The following is a 15,154-nucleotide window of genomic DNA, read 5'->3' as shown; positions in this document are numbered from 1 at the left end:
ATGGCCTTACAACTGTCAAAAGGTTACCTGTCTTTTTTTCCTGATGTGCGACGACATTTCGATTTGTGTAGAACGTCTATGACCATATGCGTAACCTACATGTATATTGTAATTGCCACCTGTGCCCATCAGATGTTCTATGCATCTTCTGTTATTTTTCAACATTTAAGCAGGGCTATATCGTGTATCAAATCTTTATTGTGGACCGTATCTAAAATGTGATTGTTTTACGTCCCGTCGAGAATTTTTCAATCAATAATGAGACGTCACCAGTTGAAGGTGAAGTACCACAAGTTAAGACCTACACTCACTAGCGCTTACGGCCGTAGCAGTGAAGGTTTAACATACCAACGCCTGTAGCGACCTCCAGATTTTCAAGGTCATATCCGAAAGACCCGTGATTCTCACTTCGAAATGACAAACGTTTGGCGAAGGAGCAATCACTACCCATGTTTACGTTTTAGGTTTGAGCCGATCATGGCACAAACTCGAGACCTCCCAGTTACGAAGCATACGTTCTACCGCTGAGCTACTGTGAAATTCATGGACCCTGGATCAAGGCAGGGCTGAATGCATCATGTACTTTTTCAATTTAAACACCGCTTTATCTTTAGAAATCTTCCCTTTCCTCCTCAGTAGGCTTATTAAGAGCTGCCACGACAACCAACCAACGAGAAAAAAAAACACGTTCAAAACTGGATACGGATTTAAATTCAAAGCCAACATATGACTGAAGCTTCAAACAAATAAAAAACATTTTTTTACTCTTGATAATTTATGAGCTGTCAAAATCTGTAAAATTTGTGATAGATTTATCACTAAGAATACATTTATTAGTAATCTCACTGGACGTACATGTAGTTTCAATGTCAAAACTTTGTGGACTGATTTTACGACGGGGAAATTAAGGAACCACTAAATAACAAGAGATGTTTGTAAAACACATATGCCCCCCATGGTGCAAAATTGAAAAGGGTTATACACACACACACATCATTTAATTGAGAGTAGTATCATCAATTCAAAATATTGAGCAGACAATATCTTCCTATGTCAAGAGTGGATTAACCATGTGACCTAAAAATCAATAGGGGTCATCAACTCCTGAAGATGTACCAGTGTACCAAGTTTGATGTCTGTCAAGCAAAGGGTTCTCAAGATATTGAAGGGACAGTATATTCCTATGTCCAGTTTGACCCTTGACCATGTGACCTCAAATTCATTAGTAGTCATCTTCTCCTGATGATGTACCAAGTTTGATGTCTGTCAAGCAAAGGGTTCTCAAGATATTGAACAGACAGTATATTCTTATGTCCAGTTTGACCCTTGACCTTTGACCATGTGACCTTAAATTCATTAGGGGTCATCCTCTCCTGAAGATGTACCAGTGTACCAAGTTTGATGTCTGTCAAGCAAAGGATTCTTGAGACATTCAGTGGTCAATATATTCCTATGTCCAGTTTGACCCTTGACCTTTGACCATGTGACCTCAAAACCAATAGATGTCATTTTCTCTTGATGATGTACCAGTGTACCAAGTCTTATGTTTGTCAAGCAAAGGGTTCTCAAGATATTGAGCGGACAGTATATTCATTTGTCCAGAGTAGATCGACCCTTGACATTTAACCTTTTGACCTGAAAAACAATAGGGGTCCTCTTCTTTTTATAACCAACCCACATATGAAATATCATTACAATCAAGTGAATGGTTCTCAAGATATTGAGCGGACAACTCATGGTCTACCACATGGAGTTTAGACCAGCAGTTTAACCTTGATCTCTGACCACGTGCCCTGAAAATCAATTGGGATCATCTACTCTCTAAGGAAAGCCTTTGTATCAATTTTGACTATTATCAAGCAAAGGAGTCAAAAGATATTGAGCGGACAACACATGGGCTTAAGACTAGAGGTTTGACCTTGTGACCTGAAGGTCAATAGGGATCATCTACTCTCCAAGGGCAACCCTTGTACCAAGTTTGGTAGTTATCATGCATAGGGGTCAAAAGTTATTGAGTGGACAACAGGTCTACCACATGGGGCAAAGACCAGCAGTTTGACCTTGACCTTTGACCTGAAAATCAATAAGGATCATCTACTCTCCAGGGACACCCCTGTACCAAGTTTGGTTGTTATCAAGCAAAGGGGTCGAAAGATATTGAGCGGACAACACATGGTCTACAGACCGACCGACAGTTGCAAAACAATATGCCCCCTCTTTTTTCAAAGGGGGGCATAAAAAGAATATTGAGACATATTTTTCAAACCAATGTTAAAGGGCATTCGGTTCTCTATAAGCACTTTCAACTTCCGATACCATTCCACCTCACACTGGTAAACGCGTTATCAGCTATTCGGTTGTTATCATACCTTCGGTTTAATGATGTTGTATGTTTGGGAAACACGAGTAAGCTCATACGAGGTTTTTATAGATAAAGTCACATTCTATGCAACGGTAATTGTAGTACTAAATAAGTATATGATTATCCTTTCAACAGCTAAAAGCCACACTTCAAGTAATTCCCATTTACGAGATAAACAGCACCGATAATAGAAATTTCGTTGTATTCTGTAAAAATCTACCAAAAATGTGATACTAGAGTAGTAAAAATTGTATTTATTTAAGAGGGAATATTCATTTGCATTTTTAGACTTAGATAATCCTTTAGGAAATGATAGATTGATTGGTTATGGTTTAACTCCATTTTGGAAATATTTCAGCCATTTTCGGCGGTTAACTAATTCACATATGTTTGGTTGTGAGTGTTTGAGTTTCCCTGACGGTCCCCAGCGAGCTTACTCCTTTTCGATAATAAGGGAAACGAACTTTTTCGTGCCAAGGGAGTTGTGATCCTATACACAGGACACCCTTTAACGTCCCATCCGACGGACATTCTTGCAAATATTGTATTTGATGATTGTCAATATTTGTGAAAAGTTCTTTCATTGATCGCACATTACTAAAAACTCTTATTTTGTATGGGAGTATAATCACTACATTCTAAAAGAATGGGATGTATAGTTAACGGACAGTCACAAGATAAACATTCAGGCTGAGGTTCTATGTTTAGTAGGTAAGAATGGGTCAATTTTGAATGTTCGTTGCGTATTCTTGAAATAATCACTTCATCTTGGTGTTTCATTACGATGTTACACGGTTTGTTTACTTTGTTTTGAATAGAGTAAAGTTTATTTGTGTCACAGAAATCCCAATAGATTTGCCAAAGAGAATTTACATATACTAGTTTTATGAAATCTTTCAAATCAGAGTAGGGAATTTTGAGGGGTACAATATCATCCTGAAACGCATTTGTAGCCGCTTGGTCTGCTTGGTGTTACCATGGATACCAATGTGATTTGGGATCCAGCAGAACTCAATTATTTTACCTTGTTTAGTTAAAAGATGGTACTGGTTTAAAATCTCTTATTGATATGGATGATCAATATACATGTTGTTTATTGATTGTAGACATGATAGGGAGTCTGAAAATATAGTAAAACGTTAGTCATTAGAAATTTTAATGTACTCAAATGCAAGCTGAATGACCTTTGCTTCGGCGGTATAAATTGTTGCTTTATTCGGAAATGCGAAGATAACGATCAATCTCATAACTCTTATAAGCAATACAAAATAGATAGGTGGACAAACACGGACCCCTGAGCACACCAGAGGTGGGATAAGGTGCCTAGGAGGAGTAAGCATCCCCTGTCGACCGGTCACACCCGCCTAAGCCCTATATCCTGATCAGGTAAACAGAGTTATCTGTAGTCAAAATCAGTGTGCCAACAACGGTCTGACAATCGGTATGAAACACGTCGTGCAGTGAAAACATCATTTGTTATAAAGCGACTTTATTTTGATCAATTGTAGAATGTTTGTGTTATTTTATTTCTGATAATTTTTGCTTTAAAGAACCCAGAATTGCTTAAGATTTTATATATTCAAAAAGTGATGTGTCTACTTTGGGTTTTAGTAATTTTCCATGGTGGTATTTCAAAAGGTGATGAGGGTTTTACGATGTTCACAGGTAAGGTAGAATCATGTATGTTTTTTAACCCGTAGACCGATTGATTTATACACATCTTGTTTTTGTCATAAATGCTCAAACTGCGGATGGAAAACGCAATTAAATGCAGGATTGCCAACGTTAGCTTTTAATTTAACAATGTATTGTAAGTAAGTTTTATTCTACGTAGATCGAGAGGGGGTTCGTTTGCCATAACATACAAACTATCTACAGGAGGATTCAACCCCAGTATTCCGATAGTCCGACGGTTCAATATTCCGACGGTCCAATAGTCCGACATGTTGACCATCACCAAAAAATTTAATTAATAGAGTTAAAATTTATTCATGTCAGGCATTATTTTATGGAAATTACCAGAAACTGCCAAAATCGACACAGCCTGATTATAAGTCAGTCAATCAATTTCTGACCAAAATCATTCAAGTGTAAACTTACGGCGGCGTAGAAAGGTCATATATAAATATATTATTCGTTCGGACGAATTACCTATTTGTTCGGACGAAATAGAAATTCGTTCGGACAAATTAGCAATTTGTTCGGACGAATTAGCTATTAGTTCGGACAAATTAGTAATTTGTTCGGACGAATTAGCAATTTGTTAGGACGAATTTGTTATTAGCTATAAGGCAACGCCAATGCCGTAGTCAAACATTGTAAAGTGTTGGTAGGGGAGCACAAAACTTAGATTGGGGCACATGCTAAAATGGGATTCAATTCTAAAATTTTCCATATAAACGTCATGAAGATGGCGACGGTAACCTACATAATCACCCCCAACCCCTGAAATAACAAGCTAAAAATGGTAGGAATCCCTACACCCTGCTCAGTCTTAAAAGTTTGAAGTAGGCCTCAAGTTCCCCCCCCCCCCTCCCCCCCCCCCTCCCCCGGGGCAAAAGTTTATTAAATGAAAATTTTCTGTATAACGGGCCATAACACAATCAATAAGGAAATCAATTTTTGTATGGGACGACAATAATGCAATTATGCGCAATCAGAGCCTATCTAAGTTTTTTCAACGCAAATCTGTATATCTGAATTTTATACCAATTTTATGGTATACCTTTCTTTATAGCAAATAACAATTTTTGAACAGAAATTTCTTGCACTAGGATTAAGAGGAGGATGTTATCAAACAACATTTGATATAAAGATGAGGATCTCGTTAGGGGTTCCAGAAGTGTAAGGAGGGGGGCACATACATACTCTTGTCCCCACTCCCTACTTTTGAAAGTGTTAAGGACACGAGCAGGCGCGTGGCCTCGTTTTTGAAAGGGGGAAGCTGGGGCCAGCCAAAAAGGATTGATGGGAGGGGGGGGGGGAGGGGGGGGGCAGCCGAACCAAAAAGAGTTTTAACATGTAAAAAAGAAGAAAGGGAAATTTTTTAAAAAGTGGGGAAGGGATCAGCCCCCCTCCCCTCTGTTGCTACGTCCCTGACGAGTATCCGCTGTCAGCCCTCCCTACAAGCCTATAGATATCGGTATATATATGATGAAAATGTTCCTTAAATTAAGCATACATACAGACAGACAGACATACATACATACAGACAGACAGACACACAGCGAGTAGGAATGAATGAACCCACGGATGATGGAGAAAGGAACGAAGCGTAATCAACTGTGGGCTTCCGACGATGCCGAAATATATACATGTAGATGTAGGTGGGTACCTGTAAAGTGCGAAACGAAACGAAACGAAACAGATTGTATAACCGAACTCTTTTATTGGAAATTGTATCTTAGGCCCCTGTGAAAATTACCACATCTACATAAAATTCGCCTACCCTTTGATGTAGGCTTTCAGCTTGACTGATACACAGTTTTAAAAGCTGGAAAGGGGGGAGGTAGTGAGTAAGCAAAATGTACATATCCGAAGTTGATTAAATACCATGTGCAATTAATTTCAGATCCATAAATTTCAGAAGGGAGAGTTACAGTCTCAGAGGTCTGGCGAAACACACTAAACAAGGGGTGGGGTCGCTGGCGTTGGATCTACCTTTGGGCATAGATACATTGTTTTAAGAAACTGGTGTCTGAGAAATTTAAAAGCAGGAAGAGCTCTTAACCTTTTATTTTATCTCTAACTGCCGAGGTGCAAATACTTTCAATAATGGAAAAAGTTAGATAGTATACCATATTATATCGAGGTAAGCTACTGACAAACAGGTTGATGGTACAGGGGTTTCAACAGTCTCGATTGAAGTCAGCATTTCGCAAATTCTATGGTCGTTATAACGATCTGGTTCGTCAATACAACCTCGCATTGGGTCAAATGCTGTCTGACGTGTTTCATACCGATTGTTAAGCCGTTCTTGACACATTGATTTTGACTGTGGATAACTCCGTTTACCTGATCGGGATTTCAGGTTCACGGCGGGTGTGACCGGTCGACAGGGGATGCTTACTCCTCCTAGGCACCTGGGCACCTATTCACAAAATATCTTACGACTAAGATCAAAATGTACAAACACGGTAATTTCCTTATTTTTCATTTCTTGTAGACTTTCTTAATTAATATGTAAGGTACATTCATGGTTTATAAAAGTTGAATACATACTTGTGACCTTGGAATCGGTATTTGATTATCAGACAGAATTATGTTTTTTGTCTTAGTCGTAAGATATTTTGTGAATATGGGCCCAGATCCCACCTCTGGTGTGTCCAGGGGTCCGTGTTTGCCCAACTATCTATTTTGTATTCCTTATAGGAGTTATGAGATTGATCACGGTTCGTTATCTTCACCTTGCATGATTGCAATTCGGTAAAATATATATACATGTGTTATTAAAACTTATTATTGATATGTAGTGAGTCTAAATATAACTCTATACATTTGTGGTGTTGCTAGGACGGGGAATTGAAAACGGGACGGAAAACAGAATTTTTTATGCAATAATATTAGGAGGAGGTCAGCATTTTGTAAACTCAAAAGCCTTATGAACAAGGGAAGCAGAAATTACAAAGAGAACGGGAATTAAGACATACTCAGAATCCACCGCTTGATATACTACATACAAATACACAATATCCACATGTATACATAGATTTGTCTTTAGAGCAAAAAACACTGAAACGTGTATTTATGCCGAACTGTAACCCTCTGTTCTGAAATTTATGGATCCGAAACTAATTGCTCATGGTATTCAATCAACTTCGGATATGAACTTTGTGCTTACCGATCCCCTTCCAACTTTTAAAACTTTGTATCTGTCAAGCCGAAAGCTTGCATCAATGGGGAGGCGAATTTTATTTATATGTGGTAACTTAAACAGGGGGTTAAGATACCATTTTTATGCCCCCCTTTGAAAAAGAGGGGCCATATTGTTTTGCACCTGTCGGTCGGTCGGTCGGTCTGTAGACCATGTGTTGTCCGCTCAATATCTTGAGAACCATTCACTTGATGATAATGATATTTCATATGTGGGTTAGTTATGAGTAGAAGAGGATCCCTATTGTTTTTCAGGTCAAAAGGTCAAAGGTCAATCTACTCTGGACATAGGAATATAATGTCCGCTCAATATCTTGAGAACCCTTTGTTTGAAAGACATCAAACTTGGCACACTGGTACATCCTAAGGAGTAGATGACCCCTACTGATTTTGAGGTCAAGGGTCAAACTGGGCATAGGAATATACTGACCATTCAATGTCTAGAGAACCCTTTGCTTGACAGACATCAAACTTGGTACGCCAGTACATCTTCAGAAGAAGATGACCCCCATTGATTTTGAGGTCACATGGTCAAAGGTCAAGGATCAAACTGGACATAGGAATATACTGTCCGTTAAATATCTCGAGAACCCATCAAATTTGATACACTGGTACATCTTCAAGAGAAGTTGACCCCTATTGATTTTGAGGTCACATGGTCAAAGGTCAAACTTGGGAATATAATGTCTGCTCAGTATCTTGAGAACCCTTTTCTTGACAGACATCAAACTTAGTACACTGATACGACTTCAGGAGAAGATGAACACTATTGATTTTGAGGTCACATGGTCAAAGGTCAAGGGTCACACTAGACAGGAATATACTGTCCGTTCAATATTTTGAGAACCCTTCGCTTGACAGACATTAAACTTGGTACACCTTCAGGAGAAAATTACCCCTATTGATTTTCAGATCACATGGTCAAAGGTCAAGGGTGAAACTGGACATTGGAATATACTGTCTGCTCCATATCTTGAGAACCCTTTGCTTGACAGACATTAAACTTGGTACACTGGTACATCTTTAGGAGAAGATGACACCTATTGATTTTGAGGTCGCGTGGTCAAAGGTCAAGGGTTAAACTGTACATGGGAATATACTGTCCGCTCAATATCTTGAGAACCCTTTGCTTGACAGACATCAAACTTGGTACACTGGTACATCTTCAGGAGAAGATGACTACTAATTATTTTAAGGTCACATGGTCAAAAGTCAAGGGTCGAATTGGACATAGGAATATACTGTCCGTTCAATATCTTGAGAACCCTTTGCTTGACAGACATCAAACTTGGTACACTGGTATATCTTCAGGAGTTGATGACCCCTATTGATTTTTAGGTCACATGGTCAATCCACTCTTGACATAGGAAGATATTGTCTGCTCAATATTTTGAATTGATGATACTACTCTCAATTAAATGATGTGTGTGTGTATAACCCTTTTCAATTTTGCACCATGGGGGGGGGGGGGGGGGGGGGGGGGGGCATATGTGTTTTACAAACATCTCTTGTTAATTATTATAATTAATAGAGTTCGGTTATACACCATTTTTAATTATTATAATTAATAGAGTTCCGTTATAGAATCTGTTTCGTCTCGTTTCGGTAGATTTCGTTTCGTTTCGCACTTTACAGGTACCCGATGTAGGTCGAACCCGTTCAAAGTTTTCCCACTGTGCGATGTTTTGCTCTTGTGACGTAAAAAATCGCTCTGGCACACGGCACTTAATCCTGTTTTCTCCTGCCTATTACATAGCGATCTCTTATATACATGTATGTGGCCACAAATTATCGGAGTTTCGGACTATCGGGCCGTCGGACTATCGGAATACTGGGCGGTCACCCTACAGGAGAGGTTCGGAAAGCTCATGTGCACAGTTGAAGTCGCATCAAGGGCTTTGATATACTAGGATGTTCTTGTAACAATATATACTATACTGCCGTAGTCTAGTTTAGACCGGATTAAAGAGCGATACAGATGCAGAAGTGTATTTTTATCTGTTCCCCATTTTGTGTTTGCAACAACTTTGTTATCGTTTATATCACGAACTTTGTGCATTTATCTTTGAGCATTGCTGTATGAGGGATAAAAGAAAGTTTATTATCAAAAATGACACCGAAGAACTTAAAGCTCTTTTACAACTTTTATTGGAGTGCCATCTAATTGTAATTGAGGATCATCGTGGTGATCCCGTGAGGATCCGGATAAGAATAGGTCCTCAGTACCCCTTGCTTGTCGTAAGAGGCGACTGAATGGGGCGGTCCTTCGGATGAGACCGTAAAAACCGAGGTTCAGTGTCACAGCAGGTGTGGCACGAAAAAGATCCCTCCCTCCTCAAAGGCCGTAAGCGCCGAGCATAGGCCTAAATTTTGCAGCCCTTTACCGGCAATGGTGGCGTCTCCACATGAGTGAAATATTCTTGAGAGGGACGTTAAACAAAATACAATCAATCATTGTGGTGTTTCCGTTTGGAACAGAATTGCATGCACGCAGTTTTAGTTTTGGAAAATTTGAAACCATTTACATCATCCACATTTAGATATATCGACGACATGTTGTCTATTAACAATAATAACTTTCATTCATATGTCGATTCGATATATCCCTGTGAGCTTGAAATATAATAAACCACAGAGTCGTCCACTTCTGCTTCATATTTGGATATTTTATGAAAGTAGACATTAACGGCAAACTGACAACTCATCTGTAGAATGTCATACGGGATGATTTCAGCCTTTAGCAATATTCCATTATCACCTACATATGGTGTTTATATCTCTCAACTGATTCGATACGCAAGAGCTTTAAATCGAGGCAAGCTACCGACAAACAAGTTGATGGTACAGGAGTTACAACAGTCTCGATTAAAGTCAGCATTTCGCAAATTCTTTGGTCGTTATAACGATCTAGTTCGTCAATACAACTTATCTTTGGGTCAAATGTTGTCTGACGTGTTTCATACCGATTGTTAAGCCATTCTTGGCACACTGATTTTATCTACGGATAACTCCGTTTACCTGATCAGGATATAGGGCTCACGACGGGTGTGAACGGTCGACAAGGGATGCTTACTCCTCCTAGGCACCTGATCCTACCCCTAGTGTGTCCAGGGGTCCGTGTTTGCCCAACTCTCTATTTTGTATTGCTTATAGGAGTTATGAGATTGATCACTGTTCGTTATTTTCGTCTTTCATTAGCCCAATTTTGGATTTTGTTTCGACATAACTGTAGTTTTCGCTCAATTGAATTTATGTTTATAGATTTATAACAGAGAACAAAGTCATCGACATCAGCTAGACTGTTTATTTGCATGCTAAATAATGTAACGGATGAAATACTTCCTTGTGGCACGCCCATTTCTTGTTCGAAATTGTCTGAAAATGTCTCTCCTTGTCGAACATTGAAATACCCCTCACTTAAAAAATTCTTGATGAATTTTGGTAAATGCCCTTTAAGGCCTATATCATGGAGATCTTTTAAGATACCGTATTTCCATGTGGTGTCGTATGCTTTTTCTAAAACAAAAAATATATAGGGAAAACATGCTCTTTGTTAACAAAGGCATCTCGAATATAGGTTTCAAGTCTTCCTGACTGGTGGATTGTGCTTCGATTTTTCCTAAAACCACATTGTATATCAGTTAGAATGTTATCGGTTTCGAGAGACCATACCAAGGGTTCATTGATCATCAATTCCATGGTTTTACATTTATTGGTCGATTATTATGATCTGAATGATCCTTTCCATGTTTTGGAATAGGAAAAATTGTAGCCTGCGCCCAGGAAGATGGGAAATTACCACTTTCCCATTATCATGTTAAACATTTGCATAAGAGATTCTTTGGTAGATTTAGGAAGTTATGATTTAATAATGGATCTGATCCGGACCTACAGCTGTATCGTGAGAGTTTGCTAGAGCTTGTAGCAACTCATCATAAGTGAATGGTTCGTTAAAACACTCATTGTTTCCAGATTTAAAATCTAAAGACTTCTGTTCTTTATTTTTGTACGAGATAAAATTTGAGCTCATGTTGTCTTTTGATGAGTTTTTAGAAATAGTATTAGCTCGAAATAAACTTACAGTAAGGGAACAGTATAGTTTATCAAAAACATCGGGTGGGATAAAAATATGAATCAGTAGTAAGGTAAATGTTATCGTAAAGTTTGTTTTTAATAGTATTTTTGATATCGGAAATAAGGTTTCCCTCGTGTTTCAAAATACCCCATACAGCAATAGACACTAAATTGGTGTTTTAGTGATGGAAAATTCGTGAAACTTGTGTTGTTAAGTGTCCGGAACGAAGTAATATACTTAAAATCATAGTATTTGCGTTGCATCATCTCATTTGCTGGGTACTGAGTTGATGGTTCTAATGGAAATTAAAGAGTTTTTCCGGTGACAATTTGGATATGTGTGATTAACTGTTAAACAAAATAGTAAGGTAGTACATGTAACGTATGCGGGATTTATGCGTATTCAACAAAAATGGAAAACGGAAACTTTCATATCAAGTGATCAGTCATCCAACAAATTACTCTGTCAAGGTAGCTCACTACACTAAAGCTTATATACTCTGTATGACACCACGTTACAAGATGGCGATTTAAATGTTTTGTGAAATTATTTGTATCGATCGATTTGTTCGTCTTTCGTCGTACATGTAGTTCAGTGGTTAAAGCATTGGGCTGGCAAACCGCAGATCTCGAGTTCGAATCCCCCAGTCTTTTATTCATGTGTTGAAATAATGTTTTTGAAAATCATGTTTTAATCCAAATTTGTTTATTTTTTGCCTTTTGGCATATTTACTTATTGTATATCATCATATCTTTTATAATTAAATAAATTCGTACTGATTTGAGAAACTATTTTTGGGTGTAGTGAGTCACCTTAAACACCACTCTGATTCCACGCACAAGTACTCTGAAGTTGAAATAAAAAAAATATGAGTTCCCCATTGACATTATCTTCCTAGTCTTTGGTGATCAGGTCTTCCAACACTCTGTTGGAATTCTATGGGCACAAAATGCGCTCCTTTGTTAGCTGACCTGGATCCAGTTGCACGAACGTAGTTACAGTAAATTGGCCGTTAAAAGTTAGCGCGCTTTTAAAGTTAATGGCGAGTTAAATGGGTTGCACGACATTTAATTGACTGTTAAGTTGCTAATTTAACAGACGGATTTAACTAAGGTACGGGTGTACATTAGATCATTTAATTAACAGGAATGGCGGACTTTTTATTGTTTGGCAACTTGTGGGAGGAAAGAAAAGAGCGAGTTTACAGAGAAAGACAGAGCATGGAAGACCTCAGCGATCAACAGATAACTTCAAGATACCGATTTAAGCGCGAGTCTATTGAATTTATTTCGGTTCTTTTGCGACTTAATGAGATCAAAAGGACGTAGCCAGTCCATCTCTGTTGAGATGCAGGTAATTCCCCTCTTTCTCACTCTCGTACTATAGATAGTTTCAAGTTACAAATGTACACTGAAATTTCACATTCAACAATCCCATATACAGAAACAACGAATTAACATATTTTGATATGACTGAATTGATAAGAAATGAAATGCAAGTGACGTAGATTAACATGAAATTATGAACACATAACCTCAATACTACAATTTAGTACAATGATGTACAATGCTAGCCTGTACAGCTCGTGTAATTTAGGCCTTTGTTTCATTCTCTGACATTGACAAAACACCCGAATATATGAATACAGTATGTACCTTCATTTCTTCAAAGCAATTTTCGTGTACATATATAATATATTATTGGTACTTAGTACCTGGGTGTAAATTAGATGGAAGGGAAAAGGCGCATTTAGACGCGTACCATTGGATGCAAGGCGTGAAGTTTTACCGATATCCTCAAGATATTCCCTAGATTTATTTCCCGCGCCGACTCGCATAATTTAATCAATTGTATTTTCCTATGAAATGGTTGTAGTGATTCCTTTCTTTCAAAGATAGCAATTAAATGCAGGAAATTGATAGCAATTGAAATATTCCATGCTTATTTACTTAGTTGTTATTGTAATCCGGAAGTGACATGCCCTAGAATTACGTTCAACGCGCGATAAAAGTCAGAGTGGATACGTATCTCGAAAGTCCCGTATTGCGCATGCATTCCGCCGAGTAAGCCGGAAAATTGTTATAGGCGAAGGCGGCTTCAAGTTGGAGACAGTAGTATCGAGAGTTGCTTATTCTATGACAAATTGTTTTTAATTTTTACACTGGTGAAATAAACATCTGTAAATATGTTGGCTATTTCTATTCCGAATAATGTTTATACAATAGAAAGTCAACATTTTTATTGCTGTATTGTAACCGGGTCACCCGATTCTTAGGGCGTCACCGGATATACCCGGCTTAGTTCAATGGAATCAAGTATGCTAAGTATTACCTTAGAAGTAGCATATACATGTAGTTAATCGATATTTTGGAACACGTCAACCATTTTTTCAATCAAAAATATTACGTCACTTTGAAGTGAACAGTGACTTCACCTGTGACATAACAATTGTACTACCTTATAGGATTATTATACATGTAAGTTGGGTGTAGACAAAGGCACGGTGAAGCGGTGCTGTGAACAATGCTCTCAGAGTCCTGTCTAGCAAAGACCAGTCTCTGCGGTGGCCTACACGAGAGGAGATGATGAGATCGAAGAGAGCCTTTTGTATGCGTGGTGGATTTCCAGGGATAATTGGGTGTGTTGATGGTACACACATAAGGATAAAAGCTCATACTTTCGACAAACCAACTTGCGTCAATAGAAAAGGATGACACTCTATCAATGTGCAAGCTATATGTGGCCATGAAGTTAGGTATACTTCATGTCACAAACCGTGAATTAAATATTTCCTGTTCAACCGGTTATGATTATACATCTCATTTGTAATTATTACAATACGTGTTACTGTACCATATCCATCATCACCGTATCAGGACAAGTCATCGTCATACTTCATGCAACAAAAAGATATCCATATATTTTAGTAAAATTCATTAACATTGACGCTAAATGGACAGGAAGCACATACAGATAGTCAAATCTTTCGAATGTCTGATGTCAGGACGTATCTTGAGAGCCGCAATCGAAGGGTTGATGGTGGGCTTATTGGGCGACAGTGGGTACGCATGCTCTCGATATTTGTTAACACCATACCTGCACCCTACAACCCCCTCACAGAAATCATTCAACTCGGCCCATTGTTAGACCCGTAGCACCAATGAAAGAGTTTTTGGTTGGTGGAAGAGGAGGTTTCTTGCTTTGCGTGGTGAAATTAGATTGAAGACGGGTAAGGTTAAAGTAATTGGAGCCTGTGCCATCTTGCAGAATATCGCACTTATGTTAAAGGAAGACATGGAGGACGATGACCAACAAGACAGAAATGCAGTATAGGCCATATTGATTACAATGGACCCGAGGACGGAAGAGTTGCAAGGAATTTCATTACCACAACATATTCAGTAGGGAAGGTAACTGCACATGCAGACGGATTTAACGAAAGTTTTACAGAGTTTTCTCTGTTAAATATTAGTTAATTAATTAGGAGTTAACTTTTCGTGCAACCCAATTTTAACTGTCTATTAGGTAACTAACAGTTAAAGCTGTATGGTCCGAATTACAGATTTTTTTTCCATCTCGTAAAAACGCTGTTAAATCATCGCACGTACAATGTATGTAGTTATGAGGCTGTACGACATATAATAAATTATTTCACCTGTTTTAACCCAAATTATTTGATTTTAAATCGATGTTTACAAATAACCGCGTCACGTGACAGTCACGTGATCAGTTCAAACTTTCAGATCATCGGTGGTCTTATCTGTGTAAAGCTATGTACAGTCTGTATTTTGTTATAACAGTACCGTGTCATAAGTTTAATAGAAATAAAAATATCAAATACCTCT

General features: G+C 38.3%; 1 pseudogene; it reads left to right on the top strand.

The window, feature by feature from the left end:
• Window positions 1–5,177: 5,177 nt before the first annotated feature.
• LOC125679121 (putative nuclease HARBI1) lies at window positions 5,178–14,785 on the top strand (annotated as a pseudogene).
• The last annotated feature ends 369 nt before the right edge of the window (window positions 14,786–15,154 follow it).

This window comes from Ostrea edulis, chromosome 1 (assembly GCF_947568905.1).
Source record: "Ostrea edulis chromosome 1, xbOstEdul1.1, whole genome shotgun sequence".
Lineage (NCBI taxonomy): Eukaryota > Metazoa > Mollusca > Bivalvia > Ostreida > Ostreidae > Ostrea > Ostrea edulis.
Note: the sequence above shows the minus strand (reverse complement) of the source record. Positions and strands in the feature narration are given on the sequence as shown.